The 25,948-nt window shown below is 48.2% G+C and overlaps 1 pseudogene; it reads left to right on the top strand.

Moving 5' to 3' along the window:
* Positions 1-1,753: 1,753 nt before the first annotated feature.
* On the top strand, positions 1,754-19,922 carry LOC116502580 (annotated as a pseudogene).
* Positions 19,923-25,948: the final 6,026 nt, after the last annotated feature.

Genomic DNA, 25,948 nt, shown 5'->3' with positions numbered 1-25,948 from the left:
GGAGGCGCAGAGAGGCACTTAAAGAATGTGGGAAAACCCCAGGACAGTCCTGCAGAGAGCAACTTTAAGACTTAGGGACTTCAACCCCCAGAATTCCTCAGCCAGCAGGACTTCTGGGAGTTGAAGTCCACCACTCTGAAAGCTGCTGAGTTTGGAGACCCTCTCCTAGTAGACAGTCCAACTGGTAGTCCGTGGACGACAGGCGGTCTGTGAGAAAATTTTGGTGGTCCACAGAAAAATTATTTGCAATTTTTATATAGCATTAAATCAGGGGTCCTCAAACTACCCCTGGGACGGATACATGCCGTGAATGCTTGTATTGATCCAGAGAGTCTCCCCCTTTGGGGTCTTGTGCAAGTCAGAGCAGAGGTCCAAATCTAGCATGTTGTGTAAAATACGGCTCAGATTAAAGTAGGACGTAAAGTGAGATTTGGACATTAAGTGTGAAACCTACTGGGTCAGGCTGGACAGCCTCTGAGAGCCCCTTTACTTCTATATTAAAAAGCCACATAGGCAGAGCTGCAGCTTGCAAAAGAACAGGAAGCAAGTGCCTAACCGCAGAGTTCAATAGCTCACAAGACCACAAGAGTCAGCCAACGTTCCTTCGAGACATCTACTCAGTACCTATGACAAAAGGACAAGTAAGACCACATCTCCTTATAAGGCTTTCTCCTAAAGGCAACCAATAAGAAATGTGTTAAGTATTTCCGTATTGCAATGCTTTGAGAATGTATAAGAAACCGTGCTTCGATAATGAAGGTGGTTCAGAATGTGCATTGCTAGCCATGGGCTAACTTTCTGAACCTGGCTGCCAAATAAACTTTTCCTGTATCCTGAGAAGTCTAAAGCCTGTCATTTTCTGCAACAAGATATTCACACAGGAAGTTTATATTTATAAGCAAACTATGTGAATTCTTTCATAGGATTAGTGTTCACATCTGCTCAATTACATTTGTCCTTTGGGCACAAAATTACATTTGTTGTACTTAAGAGAAGAGAGCAAAACCTTCCTAGCCTATCATTGTCAAGCTTCCACCAATTGCTTCTGTGTCCTGCTGCCTGGGGCTTTGGAGAAGAGCTGAATCCCTTCTTCTCCGGACAAACCCTCAAGTGCTGGAAGTCAGTTATCCTGACACACACAACCCCCCCTCCCGCATTTCTTCCTCTTCTGTGGGCCTGGCATACCGAGCTCTCCTCCATGGTCCTCCATACCCTTCAACCTTCCTTTAGCGTCTTTGTTGCTCCTCTCTGCCTCTTTCCAGGGTCTCAGCCTCTCTTTGAATCCTGAGACCAGAAGTGGAGCCAACACTCCAAGGGTGGCCTCACTTCTGCAGGATAAACCGAATGATCATTTCTCGGACTTCTCTTCATGTTCTCCCTCTCTTGATGCAGCCCAAGACTTCACTGTCTTTTTGGCATCTCCACCTGATCCCCTACTGCGAGGGGCTGTGCGGGGTCTCCCCTCCACCCAGGCCCAGAAAAGGCTCCCGCTTTTCCATCCCCCCACTTCCACCCCTCCCCCCAAGAGGCGGAATGCATGGAAGGGGATTTCCTGGTGGAACTTTCGCTTTTCCTTTCCCTCCTCTCTGGCCGGTTGCGCCTGGATGTCCGCCTAGCAACAATAACGACAACAGGAGGGTACTTTTTTTTCAAATTGGTTGAGCTTGGCCAATCGCCGGCTTCTTCTGGATTGTTGCATTGTTGATCGCCCGGAGTGAGTCTCCATTTGCCTGCAACTTCGAGAGCGGGGGAGGCTGGTTGAGGATCGCGGCTAAGATGGCCGTGAGCTCTGCGTCCCTCTGGCTCCTGGTGCTGCTGGGGGTCTCCCTCCATGAGAGCTGCATTGGTGAGTCCCTTTGGGGCCTTTTTCAGCCCCTTTTTCTTTTGAGATTAGGTCCCAAAGCCTGGATGGGACTCTGCCTGCCTCTCCCCGCCCCCACTTTCCCCAGGAGAGCCCCTCTGGGAGCAGGACAAGGGTGGCCCCTCCTGATCTCAGTCAAGTCTATCTGGGCGCCCCCAAGCTCAGTTCTTTCCCTCCCCCAAAACGGAGATTGTCGGAAAGCAGCGTTTTGCAGGTGATCAGGTCAGTTCACAAACTTCCTGGCTCCCTTCGCCCAACCCCTCCACGTGGGCCATCTTCCCTGCCTTTAGCTGGGATTCGTGGCTTTTGGGGGCTTCTGTGCTGGGAGGACCCGACTTGTTTCTGGATCGGTTCCGTGTCTTCGCAGAGGCTGCTGCAGTGGAGAGATCCGGGCTCAGATTGTCCTGTGAATGCAGCAGGATGAGAGTCTGGAGAGAAGCGCTTCTTAAATCATCTTCCTAAAGATTCCTCCTTCCGGGTTTTCTCCCCCCCCTCCCCCGCTAAAAACCTTTGATGTTCCTCGATCAGGACTTTGCATGTCAGAAACTGAAATCATTTTGTATGTTTATCTTGGATTCCCCAGAGGGTTTAAAGGCGACAGGACCCTCCTCACAGAGACTGAATTTAGGGAGACAATCCCAGCTGAGCCGCCCCAACATGATTGGTCTCAGCAGGAACCCCCAAGAAGCCTCAGTGGGGGCAGGGGGTGGGGGCAGGGAGGGGAGGCCCCATGGGATTCTGGGATGAGGGGAATTCTGGGAGTTGAAGTCACAATTGACCCAGAATTTATGTTGCTAAGGGAGACATTTATTATGTGAATTTGAGTTTAGAGTTTAGAGTTTAGAGTTTTATTAGTATTTGTAGGCCGCCCTTTTCCCTGAGGGGACTCAGGGCGGCTCACATAAAACCGGGAAGGGGGAATACAGACATCAAGATAGAAACATAATAAAATAGTAGGCAACATACATTCATCATTCGGGAGGGGTAACTATCCTTATCCCCAGGCCTGACGGCGAGCCAGTTCTTCAAGGCTATGCGGAAGGCTTGTACGGTGGAGAGGGTACGAATCTCCACGGGGAGCTCGTTCCAAAGGGTCGGGGCTACTGCTGAGAAGGCCCTCCTCCTTGTAGTTGCCAGCCGACACTGGCTGGCCGATGGGATACGGAGGAGGCCTAATCTATGAGATCTTATTGGTCGCAGGGATGTAATTGGCAGAAGGCGGTCTCTCAAGTATCCAGATCCACTGCCATGTAGGGCTTTATGGGTGATTAATAGCACCTTGAAGCGCATCCGGAGATCGACAGGCAGCCAGCGCAGCTCGCGGAGGATAGGTGTTATGCGGGTGAATCGAGGTGCACCCGCAATCACTCGCGCGGCTGCGTTCTGCACTAGCTGAAGTCGCCGGATGCTCTTCAAGGGCAGCCCCATGTAGAGCACATTGCAGTATTCCAGCCTAGAGATCACAGGGCCCGAGTGACTGTTGTGAGAGCCTCCCGATTCAGGTAGGGTCGCAACTGGCGCACCAGGCGAACCTGGGCGAATGCCCCCCTGGTCACAGCCGTTAGGTGGTGGTCAAATGACAGCTGTGGATCCAGGAGGACTCCCAAGTTGCGAACCCTCTCTGAGGGGTGTAAATTTGACCCCCCAGCCTGAGTGGTGGAATATTAGTCAAATCTTTGGGAGGAAAACACAACAGCCACTCGGTCTTTTCTGGGTTGAGCACAAGCTTGTTAACCCTCATCCAGTCCATAACGGCCTCAAGGCCCCCGGCTCATCACGTCTACCGCTTCATTGAGTTGGCACGGGGCGGACAGATACAATTGAGTATCGTCCGCATATTGATGGTATCTAATCCCGTGCCTGCGGATGATCTCTCCCAGCGGTTTCATGTAGATGTTGAATAGTAGGGGGATAAGACCGAACCCTGAGGCACCCCATAATTTAGGGGCCTAGGGGACGATCTCTGCCCCCCCCCTAACACCGACTGCGACCTGTCCGAGAGGTAGGAGGAGAACCACCGTAGTACGGTGCCTCCCACTCCCACCTCCCGCAGTCGTCGCAGAAGGATACCATGGTCGATGGTATCGAAAGCCGCTGAGAGGTCAAGGAGGACCAGGATGGAGGAATGTCCTTCATCTCTGGCTCTCCGAGATCATCAATCAATGCGACCAAAGCGGTTTCTGTGCTGTAACCGGGTCTGAAGCCTGACTGGAAGGGGTCTAGGTAGTTTGCTTCCTCCAAGGACCGTTGGAGCTGGAAGGCCACCACCTTCTCAACAACCTTCCCCAGAAGGGAAGGTTGGAGACTGGGCGATAGCATTAGAACAGCTGGATCCAAGGATGGTTTCTTCAGGAGGGGTCTCACCACCACCGCTTTCAGTGCGGCGGGGAAGTTCCCCTCCCGAAGGGAGGCGGTTACAACCGCCTGGATCCAGCCTCGTGTCACCTCACTGCAGTTCGTAACCAGCCATGAGGGACACGGATCCAGAACACAGGTGGAGGTACTTACAGCTCTCATGGCCTTGTCCACATCCCCGGGGGTAACGTCCTGAAACTCAACCCAGAAGCTGTTCTACTTGGTCCCCCTGTGCCTCGGCTGGAACTGCGGGGGTGGAGTCCAAGTCCGACCGAAACCGAGCAATTTTGTCCGCTAAGAATTGGGCATACTCTTCAGCTCTGCCCTGCAAGGGTTCCCCCGCCTCCCTTTTGTTCAATAGGGAGCGGGTTATCCTAAACAGGGCGGCTGGACGGGACTCAGCGGATGCAACCAGGGTGGCTATGTGGGATCTTTTTGCTGCCCTAAGTGCCCTGGTGTATTCCCTGGTGCAGGTGTTTACCATTGCTCGGTTCGATTCGGACTTATCGGACCTCCAACGGTGCTCTAGGCATCTCCTCCGGCGCTTCATCTCCCGGAGTTCCTCGGTAAACCAAGGGGGTCTCCGGGATCCGCTGCCTCGGAGGAGCCGCAGTGGCGCAATCCGGTCGAGGGCCTCCGACGCTGCCGAGTGCCACGCAGCAGCCAGAGTCTCCACCGGACTGTGGGCGAGAGTGTCAGGAATAACCCCAAGCTCTGTCTGGAACCTTGACGGCTCCATAAGGCGCCTGGGGCGGAACCACCTGGTCGGTTCCTCCTCCCTACAGTGGGGGTTTGGCCTCCGGAAGTCGAGCCTCAGTAGGCAGTGGTCTGACCACGACCGGGGTATGATGTCGCTCCCCCTCTGACCAAGATCACAAATCCACTGCTCCGAGAGAATACAAGGTCAAGCATGTGTCCCGCTGAATGGGTTGGGCCTCGAATTACTTGGGTCAAGCCCCATGGCTGTCCATGGAAGCCATGAACTCCTGCGCCCCATCAGAGTTTTCACCAGACCCATTTTATGACCATTTCACTGCAGTCATTAAATTAGTAACAAGGTTTGTAAGTGAATCTGGCTTCCCCATTGTTTTTTGCTCATCAGAAGGTTGCAAAACATGGCCACACATGACTGCAACCGTCATAAATATGAACCATTTGTCAAGTGTCTGAATTTTGATCATGTGACAATGGGGGAATGCTACAATGGTTGTAAGTGTGAAAAATTGTCATAAATTACTTTTTCCAGTGCCCTTGTAACTTCAAATAGTCACTAAATGAACTGTTGTAAAAAGAGGACGACCTGTATACCGCTTCACAGTGCTTTTACAGCCCTCTCTAAGTGGTTTGCAGAGTGAGCATCTTGTCCCCAACAATCTGGGTCCTCATTTTACTGACCTTGGAAGGACGGAAGCCTGAATCGATTTTGAGCCAGTCAGAATCGAACTCTGAGGACGGAATTAGCCTGCAATGCTGCATTCTAACCACTGGGCCACCTTGGCTCAAGGTATGAGGGGGAGCCCCACTGAGCTCTGGGTTCAAAGCCAATTCCTGTTTGGATGACTGAGCTCTGGGACGGGAGGGGGAATTTCCCAGCGGGGTGGGGGGCAGGAGGAAGATCCAGGTGGACCAAATGGCATCATTGCTGCTCCCTTCGCTCCCCCCATCGCCTTATGAGATCTCCCGAGCTTTTGAGGGGGGCCGGGTGGCTCTTGGTGGCTTCTGGTGCTGGAGGAACCCGGATTGTTTCTGGAATCGGTTCGGTGTTTTGGCCAACGCCGACACTGAACCTTTGAGATAAGGCTGCCCTGTGGATGCAGCAGAAGAAGAGAGAAAGGCTCCTTTGAATAAGGTTTCTAAAGATCCGCCTTTATTATGTTCACTTTCTCCTCCGTCCTAAACCCCAAAATCCCCAGAGCTTTTCTCTAGGACAGGCAGGGATGTTCTACCCAAAAATCCTCCTCCTTCCATTTCAGGAGCTCTCAGCATGGGTCAGTTTGCAGAATCCAAAATATTTAAATTGTACCTATTATTCCTAGGAATCAGGAAGGGGCCTTGGGGGGTTCCTGGCTGTTTGCTCTGAGAAACTACCCTATGAATGGAGCAGCTTTCAAAAGACAGAAAGAAAATCTGTCCGGATCTTAAGGATTAAAGAGGCTGGTTGGAGGCAGAAGAAGAGAAGAACCTCTGGATGGGGAGCATGAAATGAAGGGCTTGCTTGGAGACAGACAGGCCCAAACTGACATGAAGGGGTTTCTTGACTGTGAGGACGTCAACCCGAGTTCCATTCAGGACGTTTCTCCTCTCAGGCAGACTTCAGGCTCCTCACTGCTCAGCCCCACAAGGGAAAGAAACAGGGTTCTGGATCACGGAGAGTCCGATCCCCCCTCCTTCTGTTGGAGAAAAGCTCTGATCCCTTTGGATCCTGAAATCTCCCCAGAGCAGGAAGTGGATCTGGGGCTCCCTTTCCCCAAAAGCTCTGAGAAGCCTCCAGGATTGTGGGGAGAAGCAGGAAGGGGAGGCCCAGGCCTTTGCCTTGGACTGGGAAGGACTGGGAGGCCATACTGGAGGGAATGGGCAGTGGGACTACAGGCAGTCCTCTACTTAAAACAGTTCATTTAGTGACTGTTCAAAGTTGAATGTCAGTGAAAATAGTGACAGAATGACAATTTTTTCAGACTTATGACCATTTTAGCATCCTCATTGTCACATGACTGAGATTTGAATGCTTGGCAACTGATTCATACTTATGACGGTTGCAGTCTCCCCATATCACATGACCCCCTTTTGCAATGTTCTGACAAACAAAGTTAATGGAGAAGCAAGATTCACGTAACAACCAGGTTATTAATTTAACAACTGCAAGGATTCATTTAACAACTATGGCAAGAAAATTTGTAAAATGGAGCAAAACTCACTTAACAAATGTCTCACTTAGCAACAAAAGATCTGGGCTCAAAAATGGTCATAGCCGAGGACTCCCTGTGTTTATTTCTCGGGGCTTTGGAGGTCCTGCCCTTTTCCATGGAGACCCAGGTTCTGCCCAAATAAGTCCCATGAAGGATCCTGAAAATGATCTTTCAAATCTTTGGTGAAAGAATTCTCATCTGAAGAGCTTTCAGAATGGAGACCAAAAAGGGGCCTTGGGGAGTTTCCAGTTTAACAGATTTCCAGCTGCATTTTATTCATTTTATCTTCTTTTATTCTTGTAACCTGGTTAGAAGTAGTTGTTTTTCTGTTCAGGGGCAGCCTTAGAGTCTCTTCCCAGCTGAACCCCCCACCCCCACCTCCCATAGTTAAGGTGACCAGATTTTCAGATTGGTAAAGAGGGACACCTTTGATCCCGGGGGGGGAGGGGGGCTTGATTAAAAATTTTATACGGAGCAACAAAAATTTTCATACAATGCAAAAATAGTATGTAATATTTTTTATTTCAACATACCTACAATTTACAAATATAAATTGTAACTGTTGCCAAACATTCAAATTTTGATCACATGACCATGAGGATGCTGCAAACGGTCGCTAAGTGTGAAAATGGTCGCTAAATGTGAAAAATGGTCATCAGTCACTTTTTTCAATGCCATTGTAACTTTGGTCACTAAGCCCATTATACCACCTTTCTTGCCACAGTTCTTAAGTGAGTAACTGCAGCTGGTATTTTGTATTTTAGATAGAATCTTTTTTTAAATAGTCTAAGACAATTTAAAAAAGAATCCACACAGAATAAATTGAAGTAAAACATTTCAAACTATTCTTTCTATGCACAATATATTTCAAAGTATTATGCATAGAATTTTGAAAATGGTTTCACTTCAGAATGGTGACCAAAAAGGGGCCTTGGGGATTTTCTAGTTAACAGATTTCCCAGCTGCATTTTATTCCTTTTATTTTCTTTTTATTCTTGTAACCTGGTTAGAAATTGTGTTTTCTGTTCAGTGGCAGCCTTAGAGTCTCTTCCCAGCTGAACCCCCCACCCCACATGGTTGTCTCAGCAGGAACTCAAGTAGCCTCAGTGGGGACAGTGGGGTGGGGGCAGGGTGGAGAGGCCCATGGATTTTTGGGAATGAGGGGAATTCTGGGAATTGAAGTCCAAATGGCTGAGAAACTCTGATTTAGGCCTTTACGTTGGGAGTCTCTGATCCTGTGAAGGTTGGAGAGCAGGATCCCCATCCCCTCCCGAGGAGGCTGAGGGGCATTTCTGCCTTTCTTTGGGCTGACAAAGTGCAGGATGAGCCCCAGAGGAGGACGAGGGTCAGAGCAGCTTCTGGGGAAAGTGAAGGGGGGAGATTCAGAGGGAAAAGCCTCCGGGAATGATGGTTCCGGGGCCCTAACTGGGTTGCTGAGATGAAGAAATCTTGGGATAATTTAGAATTTTAGAATTTAAAGTTTATTTATATGCCGCCCTTTTCCCTGGGGGGACTCAGGGCGGCTTACAACTTTAAGAAGGGGGGGGGAGACAACTTTAACATATAAGACAAATACATAATTAAAACACAACATTCATACTATTCAGGCGGGTTGTAGTCTTAACCCCAGGCCTGACGGGATAGCCAGGTTCTGAGGGCTGTGCGGAAGGTCTGGAGGGTGGTGAGGGTACGAATTTCCACGGGGAGATCGTTCCACAGGGTCGGAGCTGCCACCGAGAAGGCTCTCCTCCGCGTAGTTGCCAGTCGACATTGACCGGCAGATGGAACTCGGAGGAGGCTAACCGGTGAGATCTAATAGGTCGTGTGGAGGTAATTGGCAGTAGGCGGTCTCTCAAGTATCCAGATCCACTACCATGGAGAGCTTATGGGTGGCAAGTAGCACCTTGAAGCGCACCCGGAGATCGACAGGTAGGCAGTGCAGCTCGCGGAGGATAGGTGTTATGTGGGTGAAACGAGGTGCACCCACAATCGCTCGCGCGGCCGCATTCTGACTAGCTGAAGTCGCCGAATACTCTTCAAGGGCAGCCCCATGTAGAGCACATTGCAGTATTCTAGCCTAGAGGTCACAAGGGCACGAGTGACTGTTGTGAGAGCCTCCCGGTTCAGGTAGGGGCGCAACTGGTGGACCAGGCGAACCTGGGCAAATGCCCCCCTGGTCACAGCTGACAAGTGATGTTCGAAAGTCAGCTGTGGGTCCAGGAGGACTCCCAAGTTGCGGACCCTGTCTGAGGGGCGTAGTGTTTGACCCCCCAGCCTGAGAGATGGAATACTAGTCAAATTGGTGGGAGGGAAACACAACAGCCACTCGGTCTTATCTGGGTTGAGCACGAGTTTGTTAGCCCTCATCCAGTCACTAACAGCTTCAAGTCCCTGGTTCATCACTTCCACCGCTTCATTGAGTTGGCACGGGGCGGACAGATACAACTGGGTATCGTCCGCATACTGGTGGTATTTTATCCCGTGCCGCCGAATGATCTCGCCCAGCGGTTTCATGTAGATGTTGAAAAGTAGGGGGGACAGGACCGAACCCTGCGCACCCCATATGTTAGGGCCTAGGAGTCGATCTCTGCCCTCCAACTAACACCGACTGCGACCTGTCCGAGAGGTAAGAGGAGAACCACCGCAAAACAGTGCCTCCCACCCCCACCTCCCGCAGTCGTCGCAGAAGGATACCATGGTCGATGGTATCGAAAGCCGCTGAGAGGTCAAGGAGAACCAGGATGGAGGCATAGCCTCCATCCCTGGCTCTCCAGAGGTCATCGGTCAATGCGACCAAAGCGGTTTCTGTGCTGTAGCCAGGCCTGAAGCCAGACTGGAATGGGTCAAGATAGCTAGCTTCCTCCAAGGACCGCTGGAGCTGAAAGGCCACCACCTTCTCAACAACCTTCCCACAAAGGGGAGGTTGGAGACTGGACGATAATTGTTAAGAACGGCTGGATCCAAAGATGGTTTCTTCAGGAGGGGTCTCACCACCGCCGATTTAAGTGCGGGGGAAAGACCCCCTCCCAAAGGGAGGCAGTAACAACCGCCTGGATCCAGCCCCGTGTCACCTCCCTGCTGTTAGCAACCAGCCAGGAGGGGCACGGGTCCAGTACACATGTGGAGGCACTCACAGCTCTCATGGCCTTGTCCACGTCCCCAGGGGCAACATCCTGAAACTCAACCCAGGGGTGGTCTACCAGATTATCCCCTTGTGCCTCGGCTGGATCTGCAGAATCGGAGTCCAACTCCGACCGAAACCAAGCAACTTTGTCCGCTAAGAACTGGACGTAGTCCTCAGCCTTACCCTGCAGGGGGTCCTCCGTAACCCTCCTATTTAGGAGGGAACGGGTTATCCTAAACAGGGCTGCTGGGCACGACTCAGCGGAGGCGATCAAGGTGGCAATATAAGCTCTTTTTGCCGTCCTAATTGCCCTGATGTATTCCTTGATGCACGATGTTAGAAGTGCTCGGCTCGATTCGGATTTGTTGGACCTCCATAGGTGCTCTAGGCGTCTCTTCTGGCGCTTCCTCTCCCGGAGTTCCTCGGTAAACCAAGGAGGCCTCCTGGATCCACTGCCTCGGAGTGGCCGTAGTGGCGCAATCCGGTCAAGAGACTCCGTCGCCGCTGAGTTCCAAGCAGCAACCAGAGTCTCCACCGGACTGTGGCGAGGGTATCAGGAATAACCCCAAGCTCCGTCTGGAACCTCATGGGGTCCATAAGTCGCCTGGGGCGGAACCACCTGGTCGGTTCCTCCCCCTACAGTGGAGGTTTGGTCTCCGAAAGTCAAGCCTCAGTAGATCTCAGTGAGATTCCCTGTGGAAGGGGGGAGCCCCTCAGAGTCCTGGGTTCAAGGCCGATTCCTGCTCAGATGGCTGAACTCTGGGAGGGGGGGGGATTTTTCAGGGCGGTGGGAGAGGGACAGGAGGAAGATTTGGGAGGCTACGTGACTTCATTGCTGCTCCCTTCTCTGCCCTCTTTGCCTCCCCATATTGAGGTTAGGGTGAGGGTTCACATTGGCCTCTGGTCTCACCCAGATTCCCCCCCCCATTTTATAACATCTGCAGCTTTTCACCAGCCACTTTGGCCCCCAGTGATATAAATGGAAAGTTGGGGTGACCAGGTGGGGTTTCCTGCTGCTTTTGAGCTTCTGGGGGTGGAATCCCCTCTTCAGCTCATCCAGAATGCAGCCGCGCGAGCGATTGTGGGTGCACCTCGGTACACCCACGTTACACCTATCCTCCGCGAGCTGCACTGGTTACCGATTGGTCTCCGGATACGCTTCAAGGTGCTAGCCGTCACTTATAAAGCTCTTCATGGTATTGGACTTGTGTATTTGAGAGACCGCCTGCTGCCAATTACTTCCCAAAGACCCATTAGATCACACAGATTAGGCCTCCTCCGGGTTCCGTCTACTAGCCAATTTCATCTGGCCACTATCCGGGGGAGGGCCTTCTCTGTGGCGGCTCCGGCCCTTTGGAACGAGCTCCCCGCAGAGATTCGGACCTTCACCTCTCTCCAGGGCTTCCGAAAAGCCGTTAAAACCTGGCTGTGTCGGCAGGCCTGGGGTCGATGAGTTCCCTTCCCCTCTCGAATCGTGTGGCTGTTGGTTGTTTTAAATGCCCTGTACTTTTTGTTGTAGTTTTTGTGTTTCCCTTCCCCTCCTTTGGGTTTGTGCGCCGCCCTGAGTCCCGCTGGGAATAGGGCGGCATATAAATAAAATGAATCTCGAACCTTTTACCTGTGGGGCCACTGCAGCCTCCTTGGGGCAGAGACTGAGCAATCCAGAAGGGGGTTTGAGGGAGGCTTTGCTGGAAGTGGGGAGGACACAATTGGGGCAGGTGAAGTTTGGGGGACCCGACCTTCCCCTTCTCTCTCACCCCCCACCTTCCCTGCCCTCCAACCCTTCAGGCCCCCAAGAAGCTTCTTTCCCTCTCAGTCGCCCCCTCATTTCCCCTCCTGCCTCCTGTCCCCCCATCTCCCCCTTCCTTTCCCCCCTTCCTCCTCCTTCCCCAGCTTTCTTCTTCCTCCTCTTCCTTCTTTCTCTGCAGAGCCTCAGATGGGAGCCTCCATGGGATCCGGGTCCTTGACTGAAGCCCCCTAACTCATATCTTCTGGCTCCCTTCCAGGCGCCTCCTCCCACTCCCTGAAGTATTTCTACACCACCATCTGGGACCCCAGTCAGGGACAGCAGCCCCACTTTGTCGCTGTTGGGTACGTGGATGATCAGCTCTTCGTTCACTACGACAGCCACAGCCGGAGGAAGCAGCCTCGAGTCTCCTGGATGGAGAAGTTGGGGAAGGAGGATCCCCAGTACTGGGACAGAGAGACACAGATATCACGTGACTCTGAGGAGATGATCAGAGGAAACCTGGAGAAGCTGAGGAGACGCTACAATCAGAGCGAAGGTGAGTGATGGGTCGGGTGGCTCCTCCGGCCCCATAATCCCCTCCCAGGAACCAGAGGGGGAAGAAAGGGGGGGTCCCTTCAAAGGGAAAGCTCCTTCCACACCTTTTGAAAAGCCTTTTTATATGTTTATTTTCTTTAATCAATATAAGATTGTCCTTGTCTCCATTGCTGACGATTTCTGCCAATTGCAGTTAATGGAAACGTGTTTCAATTTCTCCATCTCTCTTTCCGGATGTTGATATAAACTGAGGTCAAAAGAGACCGAAATCTCCCCTCCCCCCATGACAGTTGGAGGGTCCTGGGTGGATCTCCTGCTGTGGGGGAAAGGGAATCACAGGCCTCTCCCCCCTGAAAAAAGGGCAGGTGATCCTAAGGAGATCCTGGGGGAAGCAGATTCTCTCTTCTCTCTCTTTCCACCCCAGAGAAATGAGGGATCTGGTGCAGACCACCTGGGGAGACTAGATCCTTTCCTTCTCCCCTTTTTGGGGACAATGAGGGGGGCCCAAACACCAGGAGCTTCTCCTCATCCTCCAGTTGGAAGGAGAGGCCGGGAGGCCAAATGGGGTGGGGGCTCTTGGAGGGGGGGATCAGAGGTCCAGGATCCTCCCGATGGTCTTGAGGGGGAAAGAGAGGAGAGGAAGAAGCCTCCATTTGGGGCCCTTCCTGAGTCCCTCAGAGCCTTCCTGGCTTCCCCTCCTTGGTCCCTCAGGCTGAACTCCTGCCCTGCCCTCTTGGAGGGGCTGCCCTGGATGGGGGGGGCTATTTCTTCAGCATAGCCCCCCTTCTTCTGCCACCTTTGGGGGGAGAAGATTCACCTCCAAGGAACCTCATTTAGGAAAAGGGATGGAAGGAAATGTCTGTGTAGCTAAAGGTCCTTTTGGCTGAGGAAAACCTTCTCCACAAACATCCCCCATTTCCCCTCCTTCCCTCCCAAGGAGGTGCAGCCCCCCTCTCCTCTCCTCCCCCCTCCCCCCTCCAGGCAGACCCCAGAGCTCTGCCAGTCCTGCCCCTGATCCCTCCAGGCCCCCTGCTGGCCTCCCAGGGAATTAGAGCTGGGCCCAGAGGGCTCCCCCTGGTGGAGGAGGAGAGCGGCCGGAGGGGAGGGGAGCCTCCTTTCCAGGCTAAAGAGCCCCCAAGGTCCCAACCTTCCCTCCAAGGGAGGCTGCTTCCCCCCTCCCATCGCCTGGGTCGCCTCCTCTGGACCTTCCCCGGCTCCCTCCTCTCCTTTCGGAGGCCTTTGGACCACAACTGCTCCCAATACTCCAGATGTGGTTGCTCTGCCTTGATTCATGTAGAGGCTGGTGACATTTGCCTCTCCTGTGTTTTCAATTGTTTTAATGATCCCTGACAGCTTTTTAAATTTTCTATGTGATTTTTACTAAAGCTTTTCAACAAAAATAAAAACTAATAGAATAACATAAGGAAAAGAGAGAGAGGAAAGTTTATAACTTCACAGCAGTTATAAACATAATATATTTTAGCCTCTCTAAAGCCTCCTTTCTTAAGCTTTTGACCCTGGAGGATCCCTTGAACTATTTTTCAGATGTCAGGAAACCCCCTGAACATCCAGGCTCAGAGATGGGCCAGAATTGTTTCATCGCGACCTGTAGAGATGCATTAATAGTGTTCTTACACTAAACATCAACAACGAAACTTGCCTTTTCAATGTGATCCCGTGCTTTCTTTTTGCTGCACAAATTCAATTCTGTGCCAAACCTGAGATAAGAACACATTTCATTTTAAGGGAAAGAAGACAGTTTCTGTCTTAGCTTTGATGCTTCTGAAATGACAGAATTTGTTCTCAGAAGTTGAAAACTGCAGCCAAATATTTAGTGCTTTCCTGTGAATGGCAGGAGATTTTCTTGGACAGAAATCCTGAACTATTTTTCCCTTGGGGAGATCAGGGAATCTCCTCTCGAGGGAAGGATCATACTGGCTCTCCCAAGGATCTTCCTCTTCCTCCAAAGGGAAGTTCTCTGGCTGAGCAGAAGATGCAGAGAAAGGATCCCCTCACCTGTCATTCCTGGGTGTGGAGAGGAAAGGAGAGGACTGGTCAGTTTAGTTCAACTCTACTTCCAGGTGGTTTTCCCTTAGATTCGAGGGTTCCTGGCGTCCTTCCTCCCTCTCAAGCCCACACAGGAGTAGAAACATTCAGGATTTCCTTTTGGTTTTCTTTTAATCCAAGAATCTTTCACTTGAAGTTGAAATATCTTCTCCAGGGCCTTCCAGAGCCTGTAAGCTTCAAGCTTTATTTCAAAGGTCAATAACCCTTTGGGTCTCCAGATCAGACTGGGCCACTTGCTGCTGTTGCTGAGGAAATATTCCTTTGGGGCCCTTCGAGGCTTCATTCCCAAATTACGTTAAACCATGGTTTGTTTTGGTTAGCCCAAAGTGGGAACCAGCCCTTGTGACTTGGTGCTATTTGTGAACACAGAGCATGATTTATGTCATAGGGATCCCTGCAAGCATTTTCCAGATCAAGCGATACCTCTTGAGGCACAAGATTCTCATTCCCTCTTTGCAGCTGCAGGTTCAGGCAACTGTTCCCTCTCTGGGGATCCCTTCCTCCCCCACAAGAGTTCCCCTGCGGATGAATGGCAGAAGGAAAGATGGAAGGGTCTCCCTCCTTCCGTTTCTTTGCAACTCCTTCTTTTCTCAATCTCCCTTGGGATCCTCTGCTGGCTTTTCCAGATTCCCTTTTCCTGGGGAGATTCAGGGGCTCCATCCTGGGGGGGAAATGCAGGGATGGTGGTTGAGGGAAGGCAAAGGGCAATTACTGATGGGGACTTCTTTCCCTTGAATGCTTGGAGGAAATTGGGGGGGGTGTCAGTGCCTGTGTCAAGGTCACTGCAGGGAGGGGGTCTCTGTCTATCTTCAGGACTCCCAAACCATCCTCCTGTCTGTCTTTCCGGCCTTCACACATGGCAGCTGATGTATGGCTGTGAACTCCAGCAAGACAAGAGCAAAAGAGGGTTTGTGCAGTTTGGCTACGAAGGGAGGACCTTCATCACCTTTGACAAGGAGACCCTCACCTGGGTGGCTCCCGACCCCCAGGCCCAGATCACCCAGAGGAAATGGGATGCTCTTTCACCACAAAATCAGTACTGGAAGTCCTACCTGGAGGAAATCTGCATTGAGTGGCTGGAGAAGTACCTGTCCTATGGGAAGGAGACTGCTGAGACAGGTAGCATCTGGATCCAGGTGGACTTTCCTCCTTTATGGCTGGATCTCTTGTCACATTCAGCCCCTTTGGTCCCTGGTCTTTAGCCTGTTTCTGTGGGAATCCCCCTCCTCCTCTTCCAGCCCCTCTTGCATGTAGACCCCCCCTCCCCCTAGGTCTACCCCTCCCCCTGGGTCCTTCATCCCTCCAGGATCAGCTGGATGGAATAGGATCAATGGGAGAATCCCCCCCCCACACTGATGATTGCCCACAGCCCCTCCTGCCTGGGGAGGACCCTCTCTCCATTGGCATCAACCTCTCTCTGCCCCCCCCCACTTTCAGAGACAAAATCTCTTTTCCCAATTGATCCTGTGAGATTCCTTTGATCTCTCTTCCTCTTCAAATTGGGTTGTATCCCTTGGAAAGAGGCCTGGAGCAGCCTCAGATTCAGGAGAGAAGAGGAGGCAAAAAGTAGGAGAATCTTCTGTGTGGTTGTGTCTTGAAAGGGGACCTAAAAGACCATCTCCACTTTCCCTCCCCTGAAGGGAGCAGCCCAAGATCACTCAGAGTTCAAGCAGCCAGAGAGGAATTTCCTTGGAGCCTCAATTTGCTTCCGGAGGTTTTTCAGGCTGAGTCCCTGGGAAGGACTCAAAATCAGGAGTTATTCTGGTTGAGCCTTTTCCAGATCTGGATAATTCCTAAAACTCTTGGAGAGGCTGCAAGTGTGGAATGTGAATCTTTGGGTTAAAACTAAGTGGTGGGAGATTTTCCTGCCCCTCCAAGTTTCCCACCCACCTTCCAGGCTCTGGAGGGGCTCAGAGTTAATTCTGGGGTGCCGTTTCTGCAGAGACCCCAAAGGTGACAGTGAGCAGCCGGACGGAGGTGAGGATGAGATGGAGACTCACATCTGCCGCGTGGATGGCTTCTACCCCAGGGAGATCGATGCCTCCTGGAGGAGGGATGGGGAAGAATGGCTGGAAGAGACCTTCCATGGGTCTGTGGCCCCAACGCGGATGGGACCTACCACTACTGGCTCAGCATCTGGATCGACCCCAAAGAGAGGAGCCGCTATCGGTGCCACGTGGAGCATGACGGCCTGCAGGAGCCTCTGGACTTGGAGCTGAAGGGTGAGAGGCTGCAGGGAGGGGAGGGCTGGGCTCTCTGGCAGGCTGGAGGGTGGTAGGAGAGAAATCTGAGCCCAGCTGTGTCCAGATGTGAGCATAGCTGAGCTTTCATCCATTGGTCCTTCCAGTGTTTGGAGGCTGGAGAAGCTGCAGGGACCAGACCATAGAACTGACTTCGGGGTGATGGAAAGGACAGAATCCCATCCCAATACTTGGCTGATCCTGATGAAATTCCTTATTTTACTTCAAATAATAAAATACAAACACTGAAACTGAAGTAAAAAGCATACAGAGCTGCCAATTCCACTCAGAGTCATGGCTTATTGGGGCAGCCTATAAAAAGAACAAAAAATGTTTTTGTTTAACAAATGTTTGTTTTATTGTGTTGAAGAAGTTTTTCTTTTGGAAGCTGCTATGAGTCAGAAGGTGGCAAAGGGCTGTTTTTGAGTGGAAAAGCCAAAGAGGAATTCAGTTGCCTTCATGCTGGGCTGGTGTGAGAAGAAGGCAGCATCCTGAGGACACGTCCTCTAACAACGGATAGCAAGGCGCCTTCATGTTACCTTGAGAAGGACCCAAAATGAGCCCATGGAGTTTTTAATTTGGGGTATTTCCAGCTTTCACTTCTTTAGGTCTCTTCCCTGGTTGGAAGATTGTTTGGGGTTCTCCTTCAATGATCTGCTCTTTGTCCCAATTCAGAACCAACCAATTCAAAATCCAACCTGGAGCTCATCATTGGCTGCGTTGCTCTTGTCCTGGTGTGTACGATTTCTGGGATCTGGGTATTCTTCAGTAAGTATCTTTTTTGGGGAGGGGGGACGGAAGAAAGATGGGAATGTTTTCTCCCCAAGTCTCTCCCTTTGGGGAGCTTCTTCTGGGCTTCCTTCTGTCCTGTTTTCCCAGCCCTCTTGGGGAGCATCTGAGATCTCTGCCTCTTGCTGGGACTCCAATCTCTATTCAGCTGAGTCTGAGATTCGGGCAGTCCTGTCTCCTTCTGAGTTGGGAAGAGGCATCCCAGTTCCTTTGTCCCTTTCAAAGGCTTTGGTCAAAGAGCAGCAGAGAAGGATTTCCATGGAAACCTTCCTCCCCTCCCAGCTGCTCCTTCTGCTTCCCCCAATTCCCCTCCATCCATCTCGGAGGCAGCAGGTTTCTCTTGGGGCAAATCAGGAGATGCATTTGTATTTTGAAGATCTTTCTGTCTTGGTTGATGGGACTAAGTGACAGTGAAGCATCTGGAGTTCTTCCTCCTACAGAGGGAGAGTTTGGATGATCTCTGGTGGATTCTTTGAGCTTTCACTGATTTTTATTCTTGCAGAAAAATGTCAAGATGACTACAGAGCAGCACCAAGTGAGTGAATTGTCCTCTTTCCATCTAATCTCTAACTTAGAGCAGGGACCAGGGGCGCAATTATTTGAGAGGGGTGTGTGTATGTATGTGTCTTCCTCTTCATGCTAAGAACCAGGCTGAGGAAGTTGGGGCCCCTTTTCATTACAGCCAGGCTACTAGTAGAAGTGGAGTCCTCTAGGAGAAACATCTGGAGAAGGAACCTTTAAGAAGATGAGAAGACACAGGTGGTGGAAGGTCCCTCTGACTGAGGACATGCTCTGTTCCCCAAGAAGGCCGAGAGGAAAGGCTTGGCCAAATGAGAGACAGAAGCTCCATAAAATTAGGGATGAAAAGGGGGCATTTGAGGGAAAAGGAGCTTTGGGGAATGCCAGCTGGATCTCCTCTTGGTCTCCTGTCCCAAAGGCTCACAACTGGTTACAAAAATAAACTTTGAATCCATCTGTATCTTTTTAGGCCAGCTCTGCCTTCTGGCTTTTATGATAGAAATAATAAATTTTAATAATTCTTTCCAATGCCTTTTAACCAAAGCAGTTTGATCCAAACTCTCTCCATGTTATTTCTGCATTTTTTATTGTGTGGGGGAGAGAAAGGGAGGGAGGCAGCTGGAGTCAGAAAGAGCTGAGCTTCCTATAAGGAGGGAGAGAGAGAGAGAGACAGACAGACAGACATCCTCTCTCATCCCCTTTTTCTTTCTTTTCCAGCAAGTAACAAAGGATCCAGCAGTTCAGACCAGGGTAAGTTGGAGGGAGCAGCTGCTGTATGAGCCATTCTCTCCCTTTGGAAGGACTTTGGGGGGATGAGGGGATGAAAAGAGGGAGAGCCCCCACTTTTAAAAGCCCCCCCCCAATTCATCCTCCCTGGGGTCCCTCTGAGTCTGGGTTCTAGTGGAATAATAATAACTGTATCCACTTTGGCTTACTGCTGAGGGCACCAGGAGAGACTCTGAGTTCTACTTAGGCATGAAAGCCGGCTGGGTGTCACAAAATCCGCTTTCCTTGCACTGGTTGATTCTGCAGAGGAGAAGGGAAACTCTCCCTGTTGGATTATATTGTTGGATCCAAACATTTATTCCTTCTGGGTCTTTCTCTCCAATCCAGGGAGCAACCGGACTGTTTAGCAGACCCCTTGCAGGTGAGTGGTCTCAGTGGGGGCCGTATGGGGTGAGAGGGAGGGGGCCTTTGGGGTCCAAGGACCAAGTGAGGGTAAAGATGCTTTTGGAATCCCTCTTCCCTCTCCTATTCACCTCAAACACTGGAAGGTGAGGAATTTGGGGGAGGGGGCTCGGGGGAGGTATCTTCCTGCCCCCAAACTCTGATCCTCTGGCACCTCTCAGGCTCTGACTGTCTTGATCCAACTAACCCTTGGATACTTTCTCCCTCCTCTTTGCAGGGGAGACGCCCAGCATGAGGAGAGAGGAGAGAAGATGGGATCGGCCTCCTTCTGAATTAGGCCGGACTCCCAGGAGGAGCCCTTCCGGCCCTTCTTGCATGCTGGAACCTGGAGAGATTTTGGGGTCTTTCCAAGAATAAATCAGAAAAGTTCTGGAAATGTCATCAGACACCAGGCTCATATTACCACATGTGGTGGACTTGTATTGAAGCCAAAAGATACTGGACTAAAATTCACATGTGGTTGGAGAAAATGAGGAGCAAAAGGAGCAATATGGAATTCCTGGAAGCATGAAACCTGAAGATGACGAATGAGACTTTGTCGAAACGTCGCCAAGACACCTCCAATTTTACGCGGGAGAAAACCCGAACAACCAAAGACCTATGTATGTATGTATGTATGTATGTATGTATGTATGTGTATATATATGTATGTATGTATGTATGTGTATATGTATGTATGTATGTATGTATGTATGTATGTATGTATATGTGTATATATATATATATATAGCCCAGGTTCAAATCCCAGTAAGGGTATGGCTAGCTGATGAGAGCTAAATAGCTTGAAATAGATCTATACTAGTCTCCCTTTATTTATTTATCAGCACAAATAAAAAAAAACACAAATATAACAAAGGCAACAGTAAAAATATTGGGTTTCTGTCGTGATGGACTCTTGTGACGAGCCAATTGACAGATGATGGAAGCAGTTAGCTTCCTCCCATAATTGGGGCTTACCAGGGGTTGTAAAAATCATATACATACATACATACATACATACATACATACATACTACATACATACATACATATATAGAATTGAATACTTTAGAACGTTATTTTAAAATGGATAAGGATAACAATGAATTTATGTATACTTGATAGAGGATTAGTGATATAACCAGGGGTTGTAAAAATCATATATCTATATATATCTATATATATCTATATCTATATATATCTATATATATCTATATATATATCTATATATATATCTATATATCTATATCTATCTATCTATCTATCTATCTATCTATATATATATATATATATATATATATATATATATATATATATATATATATATATATATATATTAGATTTTACAACCCTGGTAAGCCCCAATTATGGGAGGAAGCTAACTGCTTCCATCATCTGTCAATTGGCTCGTCACAAGAGTCCATCACGACAGAAACCCAACATTTTTACTGTTGCCTTTGTTATATTTGTGTTTTTTATTTGTGCTGATAGTGCTTTATTTGTGCTGTTTTTATTTGTGCTGATAGTCTCCCTTTATTTATTTATCAGCACAAATAAAAAACATTATATATATATATATATAGATTATATATATATATATATATATATATATATGAATTGAATACTTTAGAACGTTTATTTTAAAATGGATAAGGATAACAATGAATTTATGTATACTTGATAGAGGATTGGTGATATAATGTATCTCTAAGTATATATTATAAAGATATCTTGTTGATAAATAATTTTAATATGGAAGTAATTAAACATTGGTGTATATATGTGTGTGTGTGTGTGTGTGTGTGTGTGTGTGTGTGTGTATATGGACTCACAAGAGTCCATCACAACAGAAATCCAATATTTTTACTGTTGCCTTTTGTTATATTTGTTTTATATTATATTCAGCACAAATAAAAAACAGAAATATATATTTTGGTATATATATAAAGTGACTATTTAGAATACCTTGTTGAAAAATGAAGGAATAACATCTTTGTTTGAATGTATGATGTACAAGGACAATAATGAACATAAGCATACTCGATAGTTGATTGGTGGGATTATACATAATCGAAAACAGTGATATATAAATATAAATGGTTGGTAAAAAAAATTCTTATCAGAATATGTGATTATATAAAGGTATATAGTTATCAAACAGACAATCAAGAATGTAAGGGAATTAGGTTTATTGGGAAAAAATTGTAATTGAATATACACTGTACAATGAAAATGAGGTATCTAGTTTAAGGTGACCAGACGTCCCACTTTTGGCGGGACAGTCCCTCTTTTTAACAATTTGTCCCGTGTCCTGCGGTGTTTTAAAAAAGTCCCAATTTTTTTTTAAAGTACGAAAGGAAAAATCTGCAAAAAGTCACAGGGAGCCCCGGGGATTGTTCATCGCAAAGCATCATGGTCGCAGAGAACGCAAATGAAGGTGCTTATCTCCCCGTCCGGCTCCGTGTGCTTGTATTCAAATTGGAGTCACGCTGAGTCCCATTCAGAGGGCATAGGGATGCTGTGCTTTTTTTTGTTTTACCTATGTTCTTACAACTATGCAAAGGTGGGTTTTGTGCTACAAGGATCTTTCTTTCTTTCCCTGTCTGCGGTTCCGATTGCAGTCATCCTTTGCTTCAGATTAAAGCACCGTTTCTCATTCCTTGCAAAACTGGGGAATGGCAGGGCTGCCTCCCTCCCCCATTTCCTTGCAGCACCCTCAGTTGCAAAATCTTCCCCTGATTTGGTTTATATGTTCGCAGCAATGCGATCGAACAAATAGGAAAAATTTAATAAGATCTTCTGATTTTATTTGGTCTCTGCTGCCCCCCCACCCTGACCCCATTAGCCCTTGTGTTTTGTCCCCTCCCAAGGAGAGAGTGGGAAGGAGAGGAAGGAAGGAGGGAGGGGGGGAAGGAAAAGAAGAAGGGAGGGGGGAAGAAGATGGAAGAAGAAAAGATGGAAGGAAGGAGAAAGAATAGAAGGAAGAAGGAGGAGGAAAATGGAAGAAGAAATGAAGGAAGAAAAAGAAGAAGGGAGGGAGAAAAGAAGGAAGGAGGTAGGAAGAGAAGGGGAAGAGAGGGAAAGCAGAAAGACAAAGAGGGTGAAGTTGATAGGCAAGAGGAAGGAGGAAGGAAGGAAGAAAGAAAAAGGGAGGGAGAGAGGAAAGAAGAAAAGATGGAACTAGAAAGGAAAGAAGAGAGGGTGGGAGAAAAGGGGAAGACAGGGAAAGAGCAGAAAGACAGAGAAAGTGAAGGTAGATAGGCAGAAGGAAGGAAAGAAGGAAGAAATAGGATGGAGGGAAGGTGAACGGATGGAAGAGAAGAAGGAACAGAAGCGAAAGGGAAGAGAGATGGAAAGAGCAGAAAGACAGAGAAGGTAGATAAGCAAAAGAAAGGAACGCTGAAAGGATGGAACAGGAAGGAAGAGAAAAGGAGGAAGGGAGTGAGTGAGGAAAGAAGAGAGGATGGAAGAAGAAAAGGAAGAGAGGGAAAGAGCAGAAGACGGATAAGGTGAAGGTAGATAAGCAAGAGGAAGGAAGGAAGGAAGAAGGAAGGATGGAAGGAGGAAGGAAAAAGAAGGGAGGGAGGGAGGAAAGAAGAAAATAATGGAAGAAGAAAAGGAAGAGAAGGGGAAGAACAGAAAAATAAAGATGAAAGGGAGGAAGGAGGGAAGGTGAAAGGATGGAAGGAGGAAGGAAGAGAAGGGGAAGAGAGATCTAAAGAGCAGAAAGACAGAAGGTAGATAGGCAAAAGGAAGGAAGGAGAAAGAATGGAAAGGGAGGAAGGCTAGAAGGAAGAGGGAGGGAAGGAAGGAAGGAAGGTGAAAGGAGGAAGGAAGGAAGGAAGGGGTACTTCCACGTAGCCTGGGATTGAATGCAGGAGGAGTCTCTCCATAGCATCAGCTGCTCCTCTGATCATGGTCTATGAAAATGTTACTGCCTCCCTGATGCAAATTTAGACAGATGGTGCTTTGGGCTGCCCCTCAAATCCCCCCCTTTACTCCTCCCCCTGTAGAATTCAGTCCCCTGAGTTTTGCCTTTGAGGAGCATCTAAATTAAGGTGACCAGACATCCCGCTTTGGAACAATTTGTCCCACGTCCCCCTGCGTTTTTAAAAAGACTGGATTTTTAAAAAAAATTTTAATCAAGAACACCGCCCCCCTCCCGGTCAATGGTGTCTCTCTTTACCAATGTTAATATCTGGTCACCTTAATCTAGTTATATTAGATGAAAAATCAGTGATTGTAAATGTAATTGATAATATGGATGCAAAACACTTATAACCAAACGACATGCTGTATGTAATAGATGAGATTTTTTTTATGTTGTTTTTTTATGTTTAAAAATAAAAACAAATTGCAAAAAAAAAAAGAACTGTCTCCTTTAAGAAACTACCTCATGGGAAATGCAGGCAGAGACTGCCTTATGGGAAATGTAGTTCCATGACATGTGATCACATCACTTTCCTGATTGGCCACTGGGGCATCTTCCCCACATGCAAAGTTTGTAGCCGGGCAGTTTAATTGCCTTTGTGAACCGGAATAGTAGCATTCAACATCTCTACTCAGCATGGGGATAAAAACATCATCTTTTTACACTACATCATGGGACAGATCATGGAAAGTCAGAAGAATCTTAACATGGAACTGTAAGTTTTGTTATTAAGGATGCCTGATAATAAACGTGGCCTGAAAGAGATTCCTAAATGTGGAGTTAACTGGCTGCCCGAGCAGAACCTCATTGCTCTGGGCAGAACAAGGAGAGTCCCATTATTTATTATGGGACTTATGATACAATTGGTTAGATGATAGATGCAAAGACTAGAAAGTTAATGATGAAAGATGATTAACAAACCAGAAATAAATACAGGTATAAAGTTATATAGAAGAATACGTATTGTAAGCAATATTATTACCAGAATGTACAAAAGTGTAAATTAAAATATATAGAATGATAAATGTATAGAGAACTATGTTAGAACCATGGAAACAATAGATGTAAGTTTGTTGTATGCAAGTTCCTATATTTTTTATTCTTTTTTATGTTGACTATATTGTATGAATAAGAGAAAAATGGACATAATTAGGATATATAACATCATGTATATCTTACAAGTTGCTGATATAATCGGTATATCGTTGCTGCAAAGTTGAAACTGTAAGGTAAAATGAAGAAAAACATGCAATAAAAATATTAATAAAAGAAGAAAAATGTGTAACTATGTGTAGACTCACAATGCAAGTGAGCAAACCAATTAGATTTGTGTGACATACAGCTAAACAGCATTCAACTAGGACGGAGGTAATATGTTTATTGTTAATTTTATAGTTGTTGAAAACATTTTTTGTGTGTGTACATGCCTCTCTTTCTGTAATTCTTGTTTTGTTTTGTTTTCATTCTGTATTTGTATTTTATTTTTGGAAAAGAGAATAAAATACATTCTCATTGTGATGCTCATTCCAGATGCAGCGTCTGTCTTATCCTAGAGGCTGCTAGGATCCCAATGTGGGACTAAGAGGCTTCAGCTGGAGCCTGGCAAGACTGATGGTAGCTTTGGGTCTTGGGATCTCCAATTCGAGGACAAGGCCATCCTTGGATGGGGTTGCCCTGCCCCCCACAAAACCCCATGTGGAAGGTGTTTGAAAATCAGGTGGTAATCATGGCCAGGAGGCTCTTGGCTCAACTTCCAGTTATGTCAGTTGGGGTTAGACTGAGAGGACAACATCTCCTTAATGGGATGGGTGGAATGGGGATAAGAATAGGGAGGAGTGGAGTGGGATGGAATGGAACATAATAGAACAGAACAGAATAGATAGAAAATAGAATGGAAAATAGGTGAATGGAATGCACTAGGATAGGATAGAATAGAATAGAAAATAGTGGAATGGAATGGAATAGAACACAATCTGGAAGGGACCTTAGAGGTCTTCTACTCCAGCCCCCTGCTCAAGCAGAAGATACTTTCCTTGACTTTTTTATTGTTATTTATATGTTGAAATAAAGTTTGAACATATAAAGGAACAAAGGAAAGAAAAGGAAGAAAAGAGAAAGGAAAGAAAAGGAAGAAAAGAGAAAGGAAAGTAAGAAAAGAGAAAGGAAAGGAAGGAAAGGGAAAGGAAAGGAAGGAAAAGGAAAGGAAAGAAAAGAAAGGGAAAGGAAGAAAGGAAAGAAAGGGAAAGGAAAGGAAGAAAAGGAAGAGAAAGGAAAGGAATTCACTTTTCGCCAAAAGTCTACCCAACAAACACGGACTTCTCTTCGGAGGGCATCCCTGTGGCTGCATTCACACGTAACCAGATCGCCTTCCTGTGCTAAACTTGGCAGGTCCTCTCCTAAACTTTATTCTAAAGGGAATCCCAATGAGTCGTGGGGCAGCGACCGCCTAGGTCCCCGCTCCCCCTTCCTGGGCGTCGGAGGACAGAAAAAGGGCGGCTCACTTTCCTCTCTTCCTTCGCAGATCTGCGCACCTTGGAGGGGGGAGTGGAGAACTTCAGCCCCGGAGACTCATCGCTCTGGAGCGCGAAGGGCGGGGCGGGGCGGGGGCAGAAGGGGCGGGGTTTTCCTTCGGCTGATGGTTTGGGCTGTTGGGTGCAATCCGGTGTCCCGAGTTGCGGGTGGAAAGGCGCACGTGGCTGGAGGGCG

Source organism: Thamnophis elegans, chromosome 2 (genome assembly GCF_009769535.1).
Source record: "Thamnophis elegans isolate rThaEle1 chromosome 2, rThaEle1.pri, whole genome shotgun sequence".
NCBI classification, from domain to species: domain Eukaryota; kingdom Metazoa; phylum Chordata; class Lepidosauria; order Squamata; family Colubridae; genus Thamnophis; species Thamnophis elegans.
This window is presented reverse-complemented; position numbering and strand designations above follow the sequence as displayed.